The sequence below is a fragment of the Pseudorca crassidens genome, chromosome 19 (assembly GCF_039906515.1).
Source record: "Pseudorca crassidens isolate mPseCra1 chromosome 19, mPseCra1.hap1, whole genome shotgun sequence".
Lineage (NCBI taxonomy): Eukaryota > Metazoa > Chordata > Mammalia > Artiodactyla > Delphinidae > Pseudorca > Pseudorca crassidens.
Window position 1 is genome coordinate 14,336,057 of NC_090314.1, and position 21,425 is coordinate 14,357,481.

General features: G+C 43.2%; 1 protein-coding gene and 1 non-coding gene across 5 annotated transcripts in view; both read left to right on the forward strand.

The window, feature by feature from the left end:
* The window catches only part of ATP2A3 (ATPase sarcoplasmic/endoplasmic reticulum Ca2+ transporting 3), a 69,635-nt gene that overhangs the window by 309 nt on the left and 47,901 nt on the right, over positions 1 to 21,425 (forward strand). For all 4 annotated transcript variants that reach the window (XM_067717396.1, XM_067717393.1, XM_067717394.1 and 1 more), the window contains exon 2: positions 20,916 to 21,081. The gene's annotated coding sequence lies outside the window, so the exon portion shown is untranslated. The remainder of the gene's footprint in view (positions 1 to 20,915; positions 21,082 to 21,425) is intronic.
* On the forward strand, positions 463 to 535 carry TRNAR-CCU (transfer RNA arginine (anticodon CCU)). Its single transcript has one exon. It is a non-coding gene; the product is annotated as a tRNA-Arg (tRNA).

Consider the following 21,425-nt stretch of genomic DNA (forward strand, 5'->3'; position numbering starts at 1 on the left):
GAGTTGTTAACTGATGTTTTCTAGTCATGATTTAAGTTCATGTTTACAAAGCTACTTGGGAGACCCATGAGTTTGCAGGTTGTCAGCCCAGAACTGCTGAGCAGCACAGCATCCATGACAACTGGGCAGGAGATGTGCCGGGAGAGCCCCACAGAGGTGTGCTGTGGGACACACCAGCACACCTGCTCAACCACTCAGCTGCCCTGCCGGGCAAGATGCCCCTCATCCATTAGTGGTATAGACGTTTCCCATACAGAAGTGGAGAAAAACATCCAAAAACAACCGATCTAAAAAAAAGGTTACATGGAAAAGAATGAGCACGGGTATACCAAGCAGATGAGACCAGAAAATCAGGGTCATTTAGTATTAGGCAATGCAGTTCAAGACAAAAAATTTAACTGGACCAAATGTCATTTTATGGATCAATATTTTCTGCGGATAAAGAGTGTAATTTGTGGGACTTCCCTGGTGGTCCAGTGGTTAAGACTCTACGCTCCTGATGCAGGGGGCCCGGGTTCGATCCCTGGTCAGGGAACTAGATCCCACATGCCACAGCTAAGAGCCTGCATGCTGCAACTAAGACCTGGCGCAGCCAAATATATATATATATATATATATATATATATATATATATATATATATATATATATATATATTTAAGAGTGTAATTTGCAGTTAAAACAGTTTTCTGTACGAAATCCCACCAGAAATTACATAAGGCAAGCACTGCTAGAAATGTGTGGAGAATTGAGCAATTGTAACGGAAGGTAGGTGACATCCTTCTCATTTACCAGCAGGTTATTTGAAAAAAAAATGAACAGCAGAGTTGTAAGGAAGCTTTCATGACAAAGCTCCCCTTCGCCGAGACTGCCCATGGAGAGAGAACCTCCTGAGAAGGAGGACAGTTGACCCAGACCTTGACTCTCCTAGGCCTGTCTCCCGTCCCTGAGGGTCCCCTTCCGGGTGGACCATGTCATGCTCCCTGGGGGCCTTGTGCTCCCTTTGCCCTGCAGGCTGGGTATGGACATAGGCCTTGCTCTTACTGCACATGACACAACCAGGGCTGGACTGGGCAGCTCATCAAGGCTTGTCAGATGGTCAAGGCAGAGCAGGCAGGAGCCACAGCACAGCCAAATCTACCACAGGTGACTGGCTAGCTCTGGTCATCAGTCAAAGGATGGGAGGAAGTGCCCTTCAGGATTCAGAAAGGACAGGAGCTACCTTTTCCTCTCTCTAAAGCACCTTATACTGGGATGGATTGGGAGTTTAGGGTTAGCAGATGCAAACTATTATATGTAGAATGGATAAACAACAAGGTCCTGCTGTATAGCACAGGGAACTATATTCAGTACCCTGTGATAAACCATAATGGAAAAGAATATGAAAAAGAATGTGTGTGTGTGTGTATATATATATATGTATATACACACACACATACATATATGTGTGTATATATATATATACACATATATATGTATAAATAACAGAATCACTTTGCTGTACAGTAGAAATTAACACAACATTGTAAATCAGCTATACTTCAATGAAATAAATTTTAAAATAAATAAAGCCCCTTACACCAGCCCCTGCTCCAAGTCCTCACTTTCTCTCCCAGGTCCAATTCTTCCCAGGCTGATGGGCAGTGAGAATGTCTAGTTCCTACAGGGGCACCTCCACTCAACTTCCCATCATGCTACTAACAGGCTGGCTAGACCACAACACAATCACCCACCGTCTTTCTGTTCAAGAGTCTTACAGCAGTTAATAGCACTGCTCTGTTCCTAAGTAAGTGTGGGTGCGTACCTGTGCTTGTGTGTGTACATGCAGATCGTGCCCATAGAGAAGGCCTTCTTTTCCAGTGCTCATGGATAATTCCTAAAAATGGATCCTATTTCGGGCCATTGTATTAGATATGCTGGACATCACATCTCTTCCCATATAATCTTTCTAAGGGAACCTGACCCCATTCCTAGCCCAGCTGGGGGGGGTGGTGAGCAAGTAACCATCCATTATGGCCACAGGTGATTGGATCAGGAGTGAACACCTGATCCAACTTAACGGCAATCAGACCCTTTAGGAAATAAGGATTTTAGGACACAAAAAACTGTGGCAAACTGTGGATCTAAAGAGTTACGTAAAATTGGGGTTGGTGGTCATGTTGAGCCATGTTCAAGTGAATGAAACTAATCTACAGAGTAGATATTGGAGCAGATGAAAAGAAAGAGGTTCAGTAAGAGATTCCCAGCCCTAGAGTAGCTTCCTGGTTCTTTCTTTTTCCTCTGAAGTCCAGCTATTGTTCCTCCACTTCATTTCTGTGAGAGTGTTCCCCTTTTTACTTGACTTAATGTGAGTGGGTTTCTCAATAAGTATTTTAAAAACAGAAATTGGGTGATGGAAATACTCTGAAATTAGATCATGGAGATGGTTGCACAACGTGGTAAATACACTAAAACTACTAAATTGTGTTTGACTTTTAAATGGTAAATTTTATGCTCTATGAATTATATCTCAATGAAAAACTTAAAGCAGAAATTATATGCTGTTAAGACCAGATGTTATTAACAAAAGGTTTAGAAATCTAGCCACCAGAACGAGGAAACGGAAGGGAAGGGAACTATCATAGGTCATTCTTTGGTGAAAAAGAGAATCCACACTGCAATTACTATTTTGAAGTTAATGACAGTGAAAAAATATAAAAATTGTGCATGTGGAGGGTGGTCAAAGCTTTATTCAAGGAAAATCATAACCATAAGTGAATTTTTACTAACATAAAGAAAGCAGAATTAAATGAACTAAGTGTTCATGTCAAGAAGTTAGAAATCAAAAAGCAAAATAAACGTAGGCAAGATAACAGAAAGGAATGAATGAAGATTAAAAATAAAATAATAAGATTTTATTTATTTATGTATTTTGGCCACGCTGCGTGGCATGTGAGATCTTGGTTCCCTGACCAGGGATCGAACCTGTGCCCCCTACAGTGGAAGCACAGAGTCTTAACCACTCGACTGCCAGGGAAGTCCCCAAATAATAAAATTTTAAAAAGAAAAAGCAGAGAGGATAAACGTGGGTCCTAGACATGTCAGTCACAAAGCTTACAGGTCCACCATCCTTCTTAGAGACAGCCATCCCGTTCCTGCCTCTCTGCTAAGGGAGGGGGCCCTGGGCTGCTCCTTAAACAAGAGAAGCTTCTGACAAGAACTCCAGTGAGGCCCTGAGCAACGGAGGCCCAGGATAGCCAGGCATAAAGAGCTCTGTCCAACAGAGGCAGTGTCAAACAGCATGACATCAAAGATGGGAGCCATAAAGGAGAGATGGACAACTTTGACTATACAAAAGTTAGAACTATTGCAAAGGAGAGGAAAGCTTGAAAGCATGCTGGGTCAGATGTGGAAAACAAAGTTTGATTCCTACCTCACACCTTACATCAATATAAATTCCAGAGAAAGAAATACAGCTGGCCAAAGAACATATGAAAAAGAATGTGCAATCTCATTTATAATTGAAATGTAATTCAAACAGTTGTTTTATCTGTGAGGTTCACAAAAACTAGAAAATTCTACCTTACCCAGATCTCTCACACATTGCTCGTGGGTGTGCAAACTGATGCAGCGTTTCTGCAAGATCTAAGTAAATGCTGAGTATATTTACCCTTAACCCAGCAATTTCACACCCAGGAACGTATCCTGCAGAAACCTTAGAACATGTTCACAAGTGTGTGTGTGTCTCTCTCTCTTTTTTTTTTTTTTTGTGCCGCACCACACCGCATGCAGGATCTTAGTTCCCCGACCAGGGATTGAACCTGTGCCCCCTGCAGTGGAAGCGCAGAGTCATAACCGCTGGACCGCCAGGGAAGTCCCACAAATGTGTCTCTTTGTTATTCTGTTGAAAGAAATTTGGGAAGCTCACAAATATATGAAAATTAAATAACATACTCCTAAATAACCAATGAGTCAAAGAAGAAACTGAAAGGAAAATTAGAAAATGAAGTGAATAAAAATGAAGACACAAAACACCAAAGAGCAGCTAAAGCCATGCTTAGAGGAAATTTTAAGCCGTAACTACCTACATTAAAAAAAGAATGATTTTAAATCCGTAACCTAACTTCTACCTCAAGACAATGGTAAAGTAAGAGCAAACTAAGCCTAAAGAAAGCAGAATGAAGACTGGAGTGGAAATAAATAGAGTTCGAAAAGCAGAGAGAAAAATCAATGAAATCAAATCCTGGGTCTTTGAAAAGATAACCGTATTGACAAACTTCAGCTGAATTGACCAAGAAAATAAAAAAGAATACTCAAATCACTAGAATCAGAAATGAAAGAAGGAATATTACTACCAACCTTACAGAAATAAAGTGGATTATAAAGGAAGGCTATGAACAATTGTATGCCAATAAATTAGATAACTTGGATGAAATGAATAGATTCCTGTAAAGATAACAAACTACCTTCAGGAACCCGGGCCCCTGGCAGTGAGAGCGCCAAGTTCTAACCACTGGACCACCAGGGAGTTCCCAGAAATAGAAAATCTTTAACAAAATATTGAATTAGTAATCAAAACACTACTTACAAAGAAAAGCCCAGGACCAGATGGCTTCACTGCAGAATTCTACCAAAATTTAAAGAAGAATTCATACCAAAGAAGTCTTCACAAGCTATTCCAAAAGTGGAAGAGGAAGGAATACTTCCCAACTCATTCTATGAGGCCAGTATTACCCTGACACCAAAATAGTGAAGATAGCACCAGAAAAGAAAGCTATAGGCCATTATCTCTTATGAGATTGGATTCAGAAATCCTAAACAAAATACTCGCACAAACCCACATCACAGAAAATAATTATACACCATGAGCAAATGGAATGTATCACAGGAACGCAAGGTTGGTTTAACATCTGAAAATCAATTAATGCTCTCCACCATATCAATGGAATAAAAACGAAAACCACAGGATCATCAAAATACACAGAAAAGGGCTTCCCTGGTGGCGCAGTGGTTGGGGGTCCGCCTGCCAATGCGGGAGGCGCGGGTTCATGCCCTGGTCCGGGAGGGTCCCGCGTGCCGCGGAGCGGCTGGGCCCGTGGGCCGTGGCCGCTGGACCTGCGCGTCCGGAGCCTGTGCTCCACGGCAGGAGTGGCCACAGTGGTGAGGGGCCCGTGTACCGCAAAAAAAAAAAAAAACACTGGAAAAGCATTTGACAAAATCCAACACCCTTTCATTAAAACAACAAACTAGGAGTAGAAGAGATCTTCTATAAAGGGCGTCTATGAAAAACCCACTAACATCATACTTACTAGTGAAAGACTGGATGCTTTCCTCTTGCTATCAGGAGCAACACAAGGATGTCCACTCTCACCACTTCTACTCAGCATTGTACTGGAGGTTCTAGCCAGGGCAATTAGGCAAGAAAAAGAAATAAAAGGATTCTGTATTGGACAGGAAGAAGTAAAATTATCGCTGTTTGCAGATGACATGATCTTGTATATGGAAAATCCTAAACAATTCACTAAAAAACTACTAGAACTAACAAATGAATTCAGGAAGGTTGCAGAATACAAAATCAATATATATAAAAAATCAATTACATTTCTACATATTTGCAGTGAAAAATTAAGAAAACAATTCCAAAAAAACAAACAAAAAACAGCATCAAGAATAATAAAATACTTAGGAGTAAATTTAACAAAAGGAGTGCAAAATTTATCGGTGGAAACCATGAAACATCGTTGAAAGCAATTAAAGATCTAAATAGATTTTAAAACATTCCATATACATAGATCAGAAGACTTATTGCTATTAAGATGGCAATAGTCCCCACACTGATCTATAGATTCGGTGCCATCCCTTGTCAGATTCCCAACTCACTTCTTTGAAGAACTGGCAGACTGATTCTAAAATTCACATGGAATGACAAGGGACCCTGCATAGCCAAAACAATCCTGAAAAAAGAAAAATGGGGAACTCACACTCAAAATTTACTTCAAAGCAACAGAACTTCAAGATAGTGTGATGCTGGCTTAAAGACAGACGTATTACTAAATAAAAAAACAAGATATAAATAACGTCAACAATCCCATTTATATAAGAAAAAATATTTTTTCCCCATAAGGAAAAGTCTCACAACATTAACACTGCGTGAGTAACAGTGCTCATGCAAATAAGGGTAAAATTAAATACACAGGCTTGAGGCCTGGCATGTGGGGCTCAGCATTAAGGGTGGTGTGGTGACCCAGGTCCAGGGGCTGCCCCAGAGTCAGGGCTTCATGAGAAACAGGCAGCTAGCTCCTGTTTGTTCCAAACTCCCAGTGCCTCTCAGGCAACCTGGAAAAACACAATTCCCCAAGCAGGAAACCCGCCACATATTCCAGCCTGGAGCTCAGAAAGCCAAACCCTGTGACAAATTTAAAAACAAAACTTGAAAAAGCAAACTCTCACAATAGAATGTTAAAAAAAACAAAAACCAAAAAGCCAACTTTTATTTTCCTTTCTTATTAATAAGTACCACACGTTTATTGCAAAAAAATTTTTTTCAAAATACAGATAAGCAAAAAGAATATTTCCCATAATCTCGCTGCCAATGATGACCAATGTTAATATTTTACTGCAAATGTTGTGAGATTTTCACTATAGGTCAAAAAACTTGTAGACGCTATAACTTATTTTTTCATTTAGTAATACACTGTGAACGTTTTTACATGTCAGTAAATATACATGTATATTATTACATAAAGCACCTGTTCTTGCCATTTTCCCTTCTCTCACAGAAGTTTTTCTCTCTGGGGCCAACCCAGCAGGATGCCCACTCCTGGCCCAGACTCAGGCCTGGCCAATCAGAGTCTTCTGTTCCCCTGCTACAGTGATTCATCCAGGGGTGGGCACGTGACCCAAGTCATTCCAATGAAACTCTGTCCCAGGACCTTTGCCGCAACTGTGGAGAAAGAGAAGTTCTCTCTCTACGGGGGTTGCTGGGACACAGGAACATCAGCATGGCCCTTCTGCGCTCCTGTCAGGAGCATAAGAATGAGGATGCTTCATCCCTTGATACAGCCATCCTGACACCAGCTACCCTGAAATTGTCAGTCACAGGAGCCGAGAGTTTCCCCATTTTTGCACACCCACTCTGAGATCAGCTTCTGTTACCTGCAAACAAAAGAGGCCTAATTCAGTGAGCTAGGAGCCAGGTGCTGTGCCAGGCTCGGACGTGGCAGTGACAGACCCAGTAAGGTCCAGGCTTCCTCCTGGTGGCTGACCTTGTCTGTGGTCTCCCCACCAGCCTGCCCAGCAAGGCAGCCCTCTGGGTCCTTCCATCCGCAGAGCCTTGCAGATTTTGAACTCTCCTGTACAAGTCTCTCGTTGGCAGGAGAGCAAGAAGTTGAACTCACATTCCCCCCACATGCTTGACTTCACGTTCCACATTTCTTAAAGTCTCCCATGGTAGCTAGAATTTTGTGTAAATTCTGCATTCTCTACTATTATGTCTTAACATTTAAAGAATGTGTTCTCCAAAAAATCTTGGAGTAAAAGTAAGATACACCCTGCTTATCCTGTGTCTTTTTAAACTAGACTTTTATCTAGATAAAAGTAAAGATAAAGGTATATGACTTGTAAATATTTTCTCCCATTCTATGGGTTGTCCTTTTACTCTCTTAATAGTTCCTTTGATGCATTAAAGTTTTAAATTTTTTTAATTTACATATAGTTAATTTACAATGTGTTAGTTTCAGGTGCATAGCAAAGTGATTCATACATATATATATACACATATATATATATACACATATATACATATATATTCTTTTTCAGATTCTTTTCCATTGTAGGTTATTACAAGGTATTGAATATAGTTCCCTGTGCTATGCAGTAGGTCCTTGTTGTTTATCTATTTTATATATAGTAACGTGTACCTGTTAATCCCAAACTCCTAATTTATCCATCCCTTCCCCTTTCCCCTTTGGTAACCATAAGTTTGTTTTCTATGTCTGTGAGTCTGTTTCTGTTTTGTAAATAAGTCCATTTGTAACTTATGATATCACATATGATATCACATATGATATCACATGTAAGTGATATCATATGATATTTGTCTTTCTCTGTCTGACTGCACTTAGTATGATAATACCTAGGTCTATCCATGCTGCTGCAAATGGCCTTATTTCATTCCTTTTTATGGCTGAGTAATATTCCATTATTTTTTTTTGAATTTTATTTTTTTACACAGCAGGTTCTTATTAGTCATCCTTTTTTTTTTTTTTTTGCGGTATGCGGGCCTCTCACTGTTGTGGCCTCTCCCATTGCGGAGCACAGGCTCTGGACGCGCAGGCTCAGCGGCCATGGCTCACGTACCCAGCCACTCCGCGGCATGTGGGATCTTCCCGGACCGGGGCACGAACCCGCGTCCCCAGCATCGGCAGGCGGACTCTCAACCACTGCGCCACCAGGGAAGCCCCAGTCATCCATTTTATACACATCAGTGTATACATGTCAATCCTAATCTCCCAGTTCATCACACCACCACACCACCCCCTGCCACTTTCCCCTCTTGGAGTCCATACATTTGTTCTCTACATCTGTGTCTCAATTTATGCCCTGCAAACCGGTTCATCTGTACCATTTTTCTAGGTTCCACGTATATGCGTTAATATACAATATTTGTTTTTCTCTTTCTGACTTACTTCACTCTGTATGACAGTCTCTAGATCCATCCAAGTCTCTACAAATGACCCAGTTTTGTTCCTTCTTATGGCTGAGTAATTTTCGTTGTATATATGTACCACATCTTTATCCATTCGTCTCTCGATGGGCATTTAGGTTGCTTCCATGACCTGGCTATCGTAAATAGTGTTGCAATGAACATTGGGGTGCATGTGTCTTTTTGAATTATGGTTTTCTCTGAGTATATGCCCAGTAGTGTGATTGCGGGTCATATGGTAATTCTATTTTTAGTTTTTTAGGGAACCTCCATACTGTTCTCCATAGTGGCTGTATCAATTTACATTCCCACCAACAGTGCAAGAGGGTTCCCTTTTCTCCACACTCTCTGCAGCATTTGTTGTTTGTAGATTTTCTGATGATGCCCATTCTAACTGGTGTGAGGTGATACCCCATTGTAGTTTTGATTTGCATTTCTCTAATAATTAGTGATGTTGAGCAGCTTTTCATGTGCTTCTTGGCCATCTGTATGTCTTTTTCAGAGAAATGTCTATTTAGGTCTTCTGCCCATTTTTGGATTGGGTTGTTTGTTTCTTTAATATTGAGCTGCATGAGCTGTTTATATATTTTGGAGATTAATCCTTTGTCCGTTGATTCATTTTCAGATATTTTCTCCCATTCTGAGGGTTGTCTTTTCATCTTGTTTGTAGTTTCCTTTGCTGTGCAAAAGCTTTTAAGTTTCATTAGGTCCCATTTCCTTATTTTATTTCCAGTACTCTAGAAGGTGGATCAAAAAAGATCTTGCTGTGATTTATGTCAAAGAGTGTTCTTCCTATGTTTTCCTCTAAGAGTTTTATAGTGTCCAGTCTTACATTTAGGTCTGTAATCCATTTTGAGTTTATTTTTGTGTATGGTGTTAGGGAGTATTCTAATTTCATTCTTTTACATGTAGCTGTCCAGTTTTCCCAGCACCACTTATTGAAGAGACTGTCTTTTCTCCATTGTGTATCCTTGCCTCCTTTGTCGTAGATTAGTTGACCATAGGTGTGTGGATTTATCTCTGAGCTTTCTATCTTGTTCCATTGATCTGTGTTTTTGTTTTTGTGCCAGTACCATATTGTCTTGATTACTGTAGCTTTGTAGTATACTCTGAAGTCAGAGAGTCTGATTCCTCCAGCTCTGTTTTTTTCCCTCAAGACTGCTTTTGTTATTCGGGGTCTTTTGTGTCTCCATACAAATTTTAAGATTTTTTTGTTCTAGTTCTGCAAAAAATGCCATTGGTAGTTTGATAGGGATTGCGCTGAATCTGTAGATTGCTTTGGGTAGTATAGTCATTTTCACAATGTTGTTTCTTCCAATCCAAGAACATGGTATATCTCTCCATCTGTTTGTATCATTTTTAATTTCTTTCATCAGTGTCTTATAGTTTTCTGCATACAGGTCTTTTGTCTCCTTAGGTAGGTTTATTCCTAGGTATTTTATTCTTTTTGTTGCAGCAGTAAATGGGAGTGTTTCCTTAATTTCTCTTTCAGATTTTTCATCATTAGTGTATAGGAATGCAAGAGATTTCTGTGCATTAATTTTGTATCCTGCAACTTTACCCAATTTATTGATTAGCTCTAGTAGTTTTCTGGTGGCATCTTTAGTATTCTCTATGTATAGTATCATGTCATCTGCAAACAGTGACAGTTTTACTTTTTCTGTTCCAATTTGTATTCCTTTTATTTATTTTTCTTCTCTGATTGCTGTGTCTAGGACTTCCAAAACTATGTTGAATAATAGTGGTGAGAGTGGACATCCTTGTCTTGTTCCTGATCTTAGAGGAAATGGTTTCAGTTTTTCACCATTGAGAACGATGTTTGCTTTGGGTTTGTCATATATGGCCTTTATTATGTTGAGGTAGGTTCCCTCTATGCCCACTTTCTGGAGAGTTTTTATCATAAATGGGTGTTGAATTTTGTCAAAAGCTTTCTCTGCATCTACTGAGATGATCATATTGTTTTTATTCTTCAATTTGTTAATATGGTGTATCACATTGATTGATTTGCATATATTGAAGAACACTTGCATCCCTGGGATAAATCTCACTTGATCATGGTATATGATCCTTTTAATGTGTTGTTGGATTCTGTTTGCTAGTATTTTGTTGAGGATTTTTACATCTATATTCATCAGTGATATTGGTCTGTGATTTTCTTTTTTTGTAGTATCTTTGTCTGGTTTTGGTATCAGGGTGATGGTGGCCTCATAGAATGAGTTTGGGAGTGTTCTTTCCTCTGCAACTTTTTGAAAGAGTTTGAGAAGCATAGGTGTTAGCTCTTCTCTAAATGTTTGATAGAATATCACCTGTGAAGCCATCTGGTCCTGGACTTTTGTTTGTTGGGAGATTTTTAATCACAGTTTCAATTTCATTACTGTGATTGGTGTGTTCATATTTTCTATTTCTTCCTGGTTCAGTCTTGGGAGTTTATACCTTTCTAAGAATTTGTCCATTTCTTCTAGGTTGTCCATTTTATTGGCATAGAGTTGCTTGTAGTAGTCTCTTAGGATGCTGTGTATTTCTGTGGTGTCTGTTGTAACTTGTTTTTCATTTCTAATTTTATTGATTTGAGTCCTCTCCCTCTTTTTCTTGATGAGTCTGGCTAATGGTTTATCAATTTTGTTTATCTTCTCAAAGAACCAGCTTTTAGTTTTATTGATCTTTGCTATTGTTTTTTTGTCTGTTTGTTTTTTGTTTTTTTTTTTGTGGTACACGGGCCTCTCACTGTTGTGGCCTCTCCCGTTGCGGAGCACAGGCTGCAGACACACAGGCTTAGCGGCCACGGCTCACGAGCCCAGCGGCTCCGCGGCATGTGGGATCTTCCCGGACCAGGGCACGAACCCGTGTCCCTTGCATCAGCAGGCGGACTCCCAACCACTACGCCACCAGGGAAGCCCTTTGCTATTGTTTTTTTTTTTGTTTCTATTTCATTTATTTCTGCTGTGATCTTTATTATTTCTTTCCTTTCTGCTAACTTTGGGTTTTGTTCGTTCTTCTTTTTCTAGTTCCTTTAGGTATAAGGTTAGATTGTTTATTTTTGATTTTTCTTGTTTCTTGAGGTAGGCTTGTATAGCTATAAACTTCCCTCTTAGAATGGCTTTTGCTGCATCCCATAGGTTTTGGATCGTTGTGTTTTCATTGTCATTTGTCTCTACGTATTTTTTGATTTCCTCTTTGATTTCTTCAGTGATCGCTTGGTTATTCAGTAACGTATTGTTTAGCCTCCATGTGTTTGTGTTTTTTACATTTTTTTCCCTGTAATTATTTGATTTCTAATCTCATAGCGTTGTGGTCAGAAAAGATGCTTGATATGATTTCACTTTTCTTAAATTTACTGAGGCTTGATTTGTGACCCAAGATGTGATCTACCCTGGAGAATGTTCCGTGCGCACTTGAGAATAAAGTGTAATCTGCTGTTTTTGGATGGAATGTCCTATAAATATCAATTAAATCTATCTGGTCTATTGTGTCATTTAAAGCTTGTGTTTCCTTATTAATTTTCTGTTTGGATGATCTGTCCATTGGTGTAAGTGAGGTGTTAAAGTCCCCCACTATTATTGTGTCACTGTCGATTTCCTCTTTTATAGCTGTTAGCAGTTGCCTTATGTATTGAGGTGCTCCTATGTTGGGTGCATATATATTTATAATTGTTATATCTTCTTCTTGGATTGATCCCTTGATCAGTATGTAGTGTCCTTCCTTGTCTCTTGTAACATTCTTTATTTTAAAGTCTATTTTATCTGATATGAGTATTGCTACTCCAGCTTTCTTTTGATTTCCATTTGCATGGAATATCTTTTTCCATCCCCTCCCTTTCAGTCTGTATGTGTCCCTAGGTCTGAAGTGGGTCTCTTGTAGATAGCATATATATGGGTCTTGTTTTTGTATCCATTCAGCAAGCCTGTGTCTTTGGTTGGAGCATTTAATCCACTCACGTTTAAGTTAATTATCGATATGTATGTTCCTATGACCATTTTCTTAAGTGTTTTGGGTTTGTTTTTGTAGGTCCTTTTCTTCTCTTGTGTTTCCCACTTAGAGAAGTTCCTTTAGCATTTGTTGTAGAGCTGGTTTGCTGGTGCTGAATTCTCTGAGCTTTTGCTTGTCTGTAAAGCTTTTGATTTCTCCATCGAATTTGAATGAGATCCTTGCTAGGTAGAGTAATCTTGGTTGTAGGTTCTTCCCTTGCATTGCTTTAAGTATATCATGCCACTCCCTTCTGGCTTGTAGAGTTTCTGCTGAGAAATCAGCTCTTAACCTTGTGGGAGTTCCCTTGTATGTTATTTGTCGTTTTTCCCTTGCTGCTTTCAATAATTTTTCTCTGTCTTTAATTTTTGCCAGTTTGATTACTATGTGTCTGGGCCTGTTTCTCCTTGGGTTTATCCTGTATGGGACTCTCTGTGCTTCCTGGACTTGGGTGGCTATTTCCTTTCCCATGTTAGAGAAGTTTTTGACTATAATCTCTTCAAATATTTTCTCTGGTCCTTTCTCTCTCTCTTCTTCTTCTGGGACCCCTATAATGCAAATGTTATTGCGTTTAATGTTGTCCCAGAGGTCTCTTAGGCTGTCTTCATTTCTTTTCATTCTTTTTTCTTTATTCTGTTCCGCAGCAGTGAATTCCACCATTCTGTCTTCCAGGTCATTTATCCGTTCTTCTGCCTCAGTTATTCTGCTATTGATTCCTTCTAGTGTAGTTTTCATTTCAGTTATTGTGTTGTTCATCTCTGTTTGTTTGTTCTTTAATTCTTCTAGGTCTTTGTTAAACATTTCTTGCATCTTCTCGACCTTTGCCTCCATTCTTTTTCTGAGGTCCTGGATCATCTTCACTATCATTATTCTGAATTCTTTTTCTGGAAGGTTGCCTATCTCCACTTCATTTAATTGTTTTTCTGAGGTTTTATCTTGTTTCTTCATCTGGTACATAGCCCTCTGCCTTTTCATCTTGTCTATCTTTCTGTGAATGTGGTTTTTGTTCCACAGGCTGCGGGATTGTAGTTCTTCTTGCTTCTGCTGTCTGCCCTCTGGTGGATGAGGCTATCTAAGAGGCTTGTGCAAGTTTCCTGATGGAAGGGACTGTCCATTCTTCTTTATACATTCATAAACGTATACCACGCTTTCTTTATACATTCATCTGTTGATAGATACTTAGGTTGCTTCCATGTCTTGGCTATTGTAAATAGTGTTGCTGTGAACATTGCGGTGCATCTGTCTTTTCAAATTAGAGTTTTCTTCTTTTCTGGATATATGCCCAGCAGTGGGATTGCAGGATCATGTGGCAACTCTATTTTTAATTTTTTTAAGGAACCTCCATACTGTTTTCCATAGTGGCTGCACCAATTTACTTTCCCACCAACAGTGTAGGAGGGCTCCCTTTCTCCACACCCTCTCCAGCATTTATTTGTAGGTTTTTTGTTTGTTTGTTTGGCCTCATTCTGCGGTTTGTGGGATCTTAGTTCCCCGACCAGGGATTGAACCTGGGCCCTCGGCAGTGAAAGCACCAAGTGCTAACCACTGGACCGCCAGGGAATTCCCATTTGTAGACTTTTTTTTTTTTTTTTTTGCGGTACGTGGGCCTCTCACTGTTGTGGCCTCTCCCATTGCGGAGCACAGGCTCCGGACGCGCAGGCTCAGCGGCCATGGCTCACAGGCCCAGCCGCTCCATGGCATGTGGGATCTTCCTGGACCAGGGCACGAACCCGTGTCCCCTGCATCGGCAGACGTCTTCTTAACCACTGCGCCACCAGGGAAGCCCTGTAGACTTTTTAATGATGGCCATTCTTACTGGTGTGAGATGATACCTCATTTTATTGGGTTGGCCAAAAAATTCTTTAAGTTTTTAAGTAAAAATAAAAGACACATTTTTCATTTTCACCAAGAACTTTATTGAACAACGTATTCACCGTTTTGTTCCACTTCCTTCTGCCATATTTCAGGCAACTTCATAATTCCATCTTCCCAAAACTTTTTATCTTCTTGAGCAAAGAACTGTTCAGGTGCCTTTTACACTCTTCCAGGGAATTGAAATTTTTTCCATTAAGAGAATTTTGTAAAGACCGAAATAAATGGAAATCCGAAGGTGCAATGTCTGGTGAATACAGTGGGTGAATCAGAACTTCCCAGCCAAGCTGTAGCAGTTTTTGCCTGGTCATCAAAGAAATATGTGGGCTTGCGTTATCCTGATGGAAGATTATGCGTTTTCTGTTGATTAATTCTGGACACTTTTCATCAGGTGCTGCTTTCAGTCAGTCTAAGTGGGAGCAGTACTTGTTGGAATTAATCGTTTGGTTTTCCGGAAGGAGCTCATAATAGAGGACTCCCTTCCAATCCCACCATATACACAGCATCCTGGCCTTTGGTGGGGTTAATGGTGGTTCATTTCGCTTGCCCCACGATCTCTTCCATTCCACATTGTTGTACAATATCCACTCTTCATCGCCCGTCACAATTTGTTTTAAAAATGGAATATTTTTGTTACATTTAAGTAGAGAATCACATGCAGAAGTACATCAAGAAGGTTCTTTTCACTTAACTTATGTGGAACCCAAACATCAAAGCGATTCATATAACCAAGCTGGTGCAAGTGATTTTCAGCGCTTGATTTGGGTATTTTGAGTATGTCAGCTATGTCCCGCGTGGCATAACGTTGATTGTTCTCAATTAATGTCTCAATTTGATCGCTATCAACTTCAACTGGTCTACCTGGCCGTGGAGCATCTCCAGCACAAAACTTCGCAAACCACTTTTGACATGTTTGATCAGTCACAGCACTTTCTCCATACAGTGCACAAAGCTTTTTTTGTGTTTCAGTTGCATTTTTACCTTCCTTGAAATAATAGAGCATAATATGCCAAAAATGTTACTTTTTTTCTTCCATCTTCAATATTAAAATGGTTACACAAAAACTCACCAATTTTGATAAGTTTTTTTAAAATGCACACTGATACGACAGTTGTCACAATACAATCTAACAAAGTTGTTTCGAATGAAGTGAAAGACAACTAAGGGCTACTAGAGCCATTGTACAGAAAAAACCAAACGAGCTTTTTGGCCAACCCATAGTTTTGATTTGCATTTCTCTAATAATTAATGATGTTGAGCATCTTTTCATGTGCCTGTTGGCCATCTGTATGTCTTCTTTGGAGAAATGTCTGTTTAGGTCTTCTGCCCATTTTTTTGATTGGGTTGTTTGGTTTTTTTTTGATACTGAAAACTGCATCAGCGGTTTGTATATTTTGGAAATTAAGCCTTTGTCAGTCACATCATTTGCAAATATTTTCTCCCATTCCATAGGTTATCTTTTTGTTTATGGCTTCCTTTGCTGTACAAAAGGTTATAGGTTTGATTAGGTCCCATTTGTTTATTTTTGCTTTTATTTCTTTTGCCTTGGGAGCCTAACCTAAGAAAATATTGCTATGATTTCTGTCAGAGAATGTTTTGCCTATATTCTCTTCTAGGAGTTTTGTGGTGTCAAGTCTTATATTTAAGTCTAAGCCGTTTTGAGTTTATTTTTGCGCATGGTGTGAGGATGTGTTCTAACTTCATTGTTTCACATGCAGCTGTCCAGCTTTCCCAGTGCCACTTGCTGAAGAGACCATCTTTTCTCCATTGTATATTCTTGCCTCCTTTGTAAAAGTTTTTAATTTTGATGAAGTCCAATTTATCTATTTGTCTTTTGTTGCTCGTGCTTTTAGTGTCATATCTAAGAAACCATTATAAATTTCAAGCTTATGAAGATTTACCCCTATGTTTTCTTCTAAGAATTTTATAGTTTTAACTGTTTGATTCATTTTGAGTTAACTTTTGTATATGGTGTGAGGTAAGGGCCCAACTTCAGTCTGTTGCATGTGAATATCCAGTTGTCCCAGCCACACAGACCCCTGGACTGGGTGTCTCCCAGGCCCCCTGAGAACCTTGAAGAGAGGACACACTCACACCTTTTCGGAAAGGACAGGTGTACTAAATGCCGGACCCAGCTCAGGTCAGGATGGTTTGGGTTTCGGAAGATGAAGATAGACTAGGAGAAAGGAATATGATGAGTAAAGACGGACAAGAAGACAAAGCAAGTGGGGAAATAAGCTGGAGAAGTGGGAGGACACTGAAATGAGGGGACCGGAGGTGGGCTGGCTGGAACGGAGGGGGAGCCCACCAGTGACCAGAGAGCCCAGAGTCTGGGGTTGGGGTAAGGCTGAGGCAGGAGACAGAAGGCCTGGAGCTGAGGGCTCCTCAGCCACCCTGCCTGGATGGCCCTGAGGACAAGGATCCTTAGAGGATGCCAGGCTTAGAGTGCCTGGTGGACTGTTCTAAGCTCCTGGAAAAATAACGGGTCCCACTCCGCACCTCAAAACAATAGATGTCAGCGTTTCCAGGCAACGTCGCACAGAGATCAGCCTCCTGAACTTCAGGGGCCTGACTGTTAGAGTTCAGCTCCTGAACCTAACATAAACAAGTATGTGCCCTTGGGCAAGTCACTTAGCCTTTCTGAGCCCAGATAAACCATCAAAGGAGGAAAACCTCAGTGGGGATAAAGGGAGTAAAGTCAGGCAAAGTGCTCAGATTACACCTAGCACATACTGCATGCCGAATGTCAGTTACTGTCTTATGCCAGGAACCCAAGAGGTCTAAGGACACTTGTTTTCCAATTATTTCTATATTTAGTTGTTTACAATGATGGTATATACACTTAGGACCACAAAACCCAGTGACGCTTAGGATTTGTGTCTTGGCATTTTCACCCGGGGCCTGCTCCTGGCTGGGGACCGGAGGCCGGGGCGAAAGCCATACTATTGGTTTGACCTGAGCGTGGCCAGGCAGTGCTTGGCTTGGAGCCAGCTGCGGCAGGAAGCATTTGCTGCCCAGAGTCTCCGACCCTTCGTGCCTGGGGATGCCGGGCAGGGGCTGCCTCTGAGAGGAGCTAAGGCAGACCCTTTGTCGTTGGTGGGCTCTTGGAGCTTCACAGAGGCCCCCAGGCTGGCACATGACCTGTTTTTTACGCCTGGGAGTCATCTCAGAGGGCAGGCGACTTGCTGTAGGTTTCATGCATGTTTCTGGGGTTGGAACCCCAATCTGACCCGGGCTCTCTGCACCCCTCTCAGAAGGCTGAGGTCTAGGCCCGGGGCCATGGGAGTCTGAGACGCACGCCCACCCCCCACCGCCGGGCTGGAGAGTCACATCCGCTGTTTGGCTGTGGGCGTGGGCTCTGCAGCACCTCCTCGGGGGGAAGCTGGCATTGTGTCCTCAATGGCCTGTTGTGGAAAAATCACAGAGAGCAGAGTAAACAGAGGACCGAGGCTGCCGCCATGGGAACCGCCGGGTGGAGGTGGCAGTGGAAGGCAGAGGAGGGAGGCTGTGGCTTGGCCCAGGCTCACCTTGGAGCCAGGAATCTGCCAGCACAGATCCAGAGGGCCTACCGGGTGGCTCGAGGAGGTCTGAAGCTCAAGGAGTTCCCCGAGGTCACCCAGCGAGCCAGGGCCAGGGCCAAGGGCAGCGCCCTGGCCTCTCGGCTCTAGCTGCTCTGCTTGCTCCCTGCTCTCCCAGCCAGAAAGACTGGCAGAGGCACAGCAGGAATTTCTTCCAGAGCTGTTACTTCCAGGAGACTCTGGGGACAGCCCTTATCCTTTATGGCCCAGACTCTGGCCTTGACTGATGCTCAGAGCAAGGAGCCGTCAATACCCAGGTAAAACTGAGTGTAGTCCCGAGTACTAACTTGTGCTGTTTAAAGCCCTTCACAAGCCCAGAATGAAGCTAGTACCTGGAAGACACTGGCACACAGAGTGTGTGAGCTCACGGAGATGATTAGCACATGGAGGTATAAGCACATGGTGGTATTAACACATGGGGGTAATTAGCACATGGCAGTATTAGCACATGAGAAGCAGTCACACTTGAAAGGTATTAAAGTCAGAAAGATTCAGTGGGATGGATCAAGTTTATGACACGCCACCCGTGCTCCCTTACTAAGGGCCTGATCAAGGGGTACCTTTATTTAAGGGGATGATGATTCACTTTGAGGCTAGAAGAGGAATGAGAGGCAAGATGTGGACCTATTAGTTATGCTTCCTCGTGTGACCTGTAACCACATGCTTTTGGAAGTGGCTGGACCCCTGATGGCTCGGGGCCTGGGGATGAGGTCAGTTTGCTCTCAGGAAGCTATCACTTCCTGTTTCTAAGAATAAGGATCAGACGGCATTTCCCTCGAGAGTCTCCCAGCCTCCCAGGAGAGAGACTCGTCCACCAAGGCCACGGGCCCTCCTCAGCCTTCCATCATCCATGAGGCTTTGTCTCTGGGCTGTTCTGCACTCAGCACTCACCCTGTGCCCTTACGCCTCCTCCCTGAAGACTGTGCCACTGCTGGGGCTCCTTGGAGCCCGGGGCTGGACAGGAGCCTCCTCCCTTCCCCCTGGGACCATCACAGAAGCTCACACAGAGCTGGCCCCTCTTAGTGCCCGTGGAGGAGGTCCCTGACCTGGCATGCTCCCGCAGTGGTGGTGGCCCTTCATGTTCCTGCCTGCTCAGCACCCCTTCCTCCAGGTTCAGCGCCTTGACTGTCCTTTGAGGAACCCCCTTCAGCCCTTGTGTTGACCTCTTCCCTCTTCCTCCTCACCACCTCCCATCTCCCGGGTTTAGAGCATGTGACTCCATATAGCCAACTGGAGCATGACAAGGATTTGTTCAGGAAGGGGCACAGGACCCACATCCCATGGGAGCACAGGATATGAGACTCAAATCAGGGGCTTTTCATGAAACTGTTGGCAGAGAGAATCTCCTTCTTCTAGGGTGACCATGCAAGTGAGATGTTAGGTGGGACTCCTGGCGGCCATTTTACCACCGTGAGGAGAGAACCCTGGACTCACCACAGAAGAAACATCCCAGAGGCAGAGAGAGACAAATTCCCCAATTCATAATTTGAGAACCCTTGATGCAGCCGTTTCTGAAGCCATCGCCGTCCCCTGGACTTTGAACAGAAATGAGCCAATAATTTCCCATTTGTGCTTCAGCCTATTTAAATTGGGCTTGTATCCCCTGCAACTGAAAAGAGACCAGATTTGTCCTCCACATCCAGTTCAGACTCTGCTGGACCCGTGGGGACCTTCCGGGTGCCCCTTTCCTTTTCGCTGGAAGATCCCAGGCACGTGACTGGTTTCCTGCTGGCCTACATCACTCACTCCTTGCTTAGACTAAGGGGACTGAGGGGACCCAGGAGGCCCAATCAGAGGGGAGGAGGCAAGCCAGGAGAGACCCCATTGGGCGAGGGTTGGTGGAGGTGTGGGGGCTGGGGCAGGGCAGGGGCCTGGTCCCAAGGCATGAGAAGGCCCAAGGTGCATCTGGAGAGGTTTCTCGAGGCTGTGAAGTGAGGGACACTCAAAGGGCTGGTGAGACCATCCTGTCCAGCCCCCGCTGTGCCAGCAGGGTGACTGAGGCCAGAGGGGCAGGGACTGCCCAGGACCCAGCAGCTGGGCAGGGCTCTGTCCACTCAGGGGTTGTAGCGGAGCAAGTGAGGCCCCACCCCATCCCACCCCCAGCCCCTCCCCCATGCCCACTACTGACGCTCTGTGGAAGGTTTCCTCTGAGCAAACGTTTCTGCCTAAAACAGTGTAAAACGTCACAGACCTGGAACTGGAGGGGGAGAGCCTTGGAGACCACCTGACCCCTCCTATACATCCCATCCCCATCCCCCACCCACTGTGCAAGAAGGGAAACTGAGGTCCAAAGCAGGGCTGGGGTCTGCCAGAATTTGCAGAACAGGTGTGGTCCCAGGTGCAGAGTGGAATGGGGATCTCCCAGCTCCCAGGCCAGGCACATCCACTCTCTAAGCCTGGGGGGAAGGGCAGGCAGTGGGGGATGTGAGGGTGGGGGGCCAGGACGACTGTCTGACCACATGTCTGTGCGTCTGTCCCTGAGTTGGGCAGAGGCATGAACATTCTGTAGCAGGTGCCCTTAGTTCCCTTGGAGAAGGGGATACCTCAAAAAATCCCGGGGACGGGTTTTCCCTCCACTGTGGGCGGTGGTCCAGCGGGTGCCAGGTCCCAGCATTGCCACCCGTGAGCAAGAGCGTGTGGCTGCTGCCACCAGCATCGCTGTCCCAGGTGGTTCCCGTCCTGTGGCTGTTCTGTGTCTCCCATTCTGTGGCGGTTCTCTTGACATTTATGGTAGAAAACGTCATCACACAAACGTGTATCATTTTCATCTGTCCTCATTTATCTTCTTGCTGACAAGAACAACATTCCCTGTTTCTTCAGGACTCTGACCCCTTTCCCCTCTACGTGGCCTTGCCGTTTCTCCTTGGGACAGTTCCTGGTCTCTGCGGGCTTCGAGTCCAACCTGCGCAAGGAGAGAAAACAGAAGATGACTCAGGGGTCTTTCCAGGTCAGATGCCCTGGGTTCCACTATTTTGTCATTTTTAAGGTGAGGGACAGAGCCGCAGCACCTCATCGGGCACTGGGTCCCTTAACCGCTTCTTGGTCTGTGCTCCGAATGCCTTTCTCTGCCTGGTGGTGGAGCGACACCACAAAGGCTGTCCTTCGGGGCAGGCCCCGTGCTCAGAGCCACGTGGCAACGGATGAAGTGGGTTCTAGCATTATTCCCGTTTCTCAGACAGCGAAACAGAGAGCAGAGCCTGCGCTCTTAACCTCCCCTTAACCACATTGCCTCCTGTTAAAAAAAAAAAAAGCAACCAAAAAAACCCAATTCAGAATATTTACAACCCAGGAAGTTAACCACTTGAAAGTTTTGGGGACCGAGACCCCAAA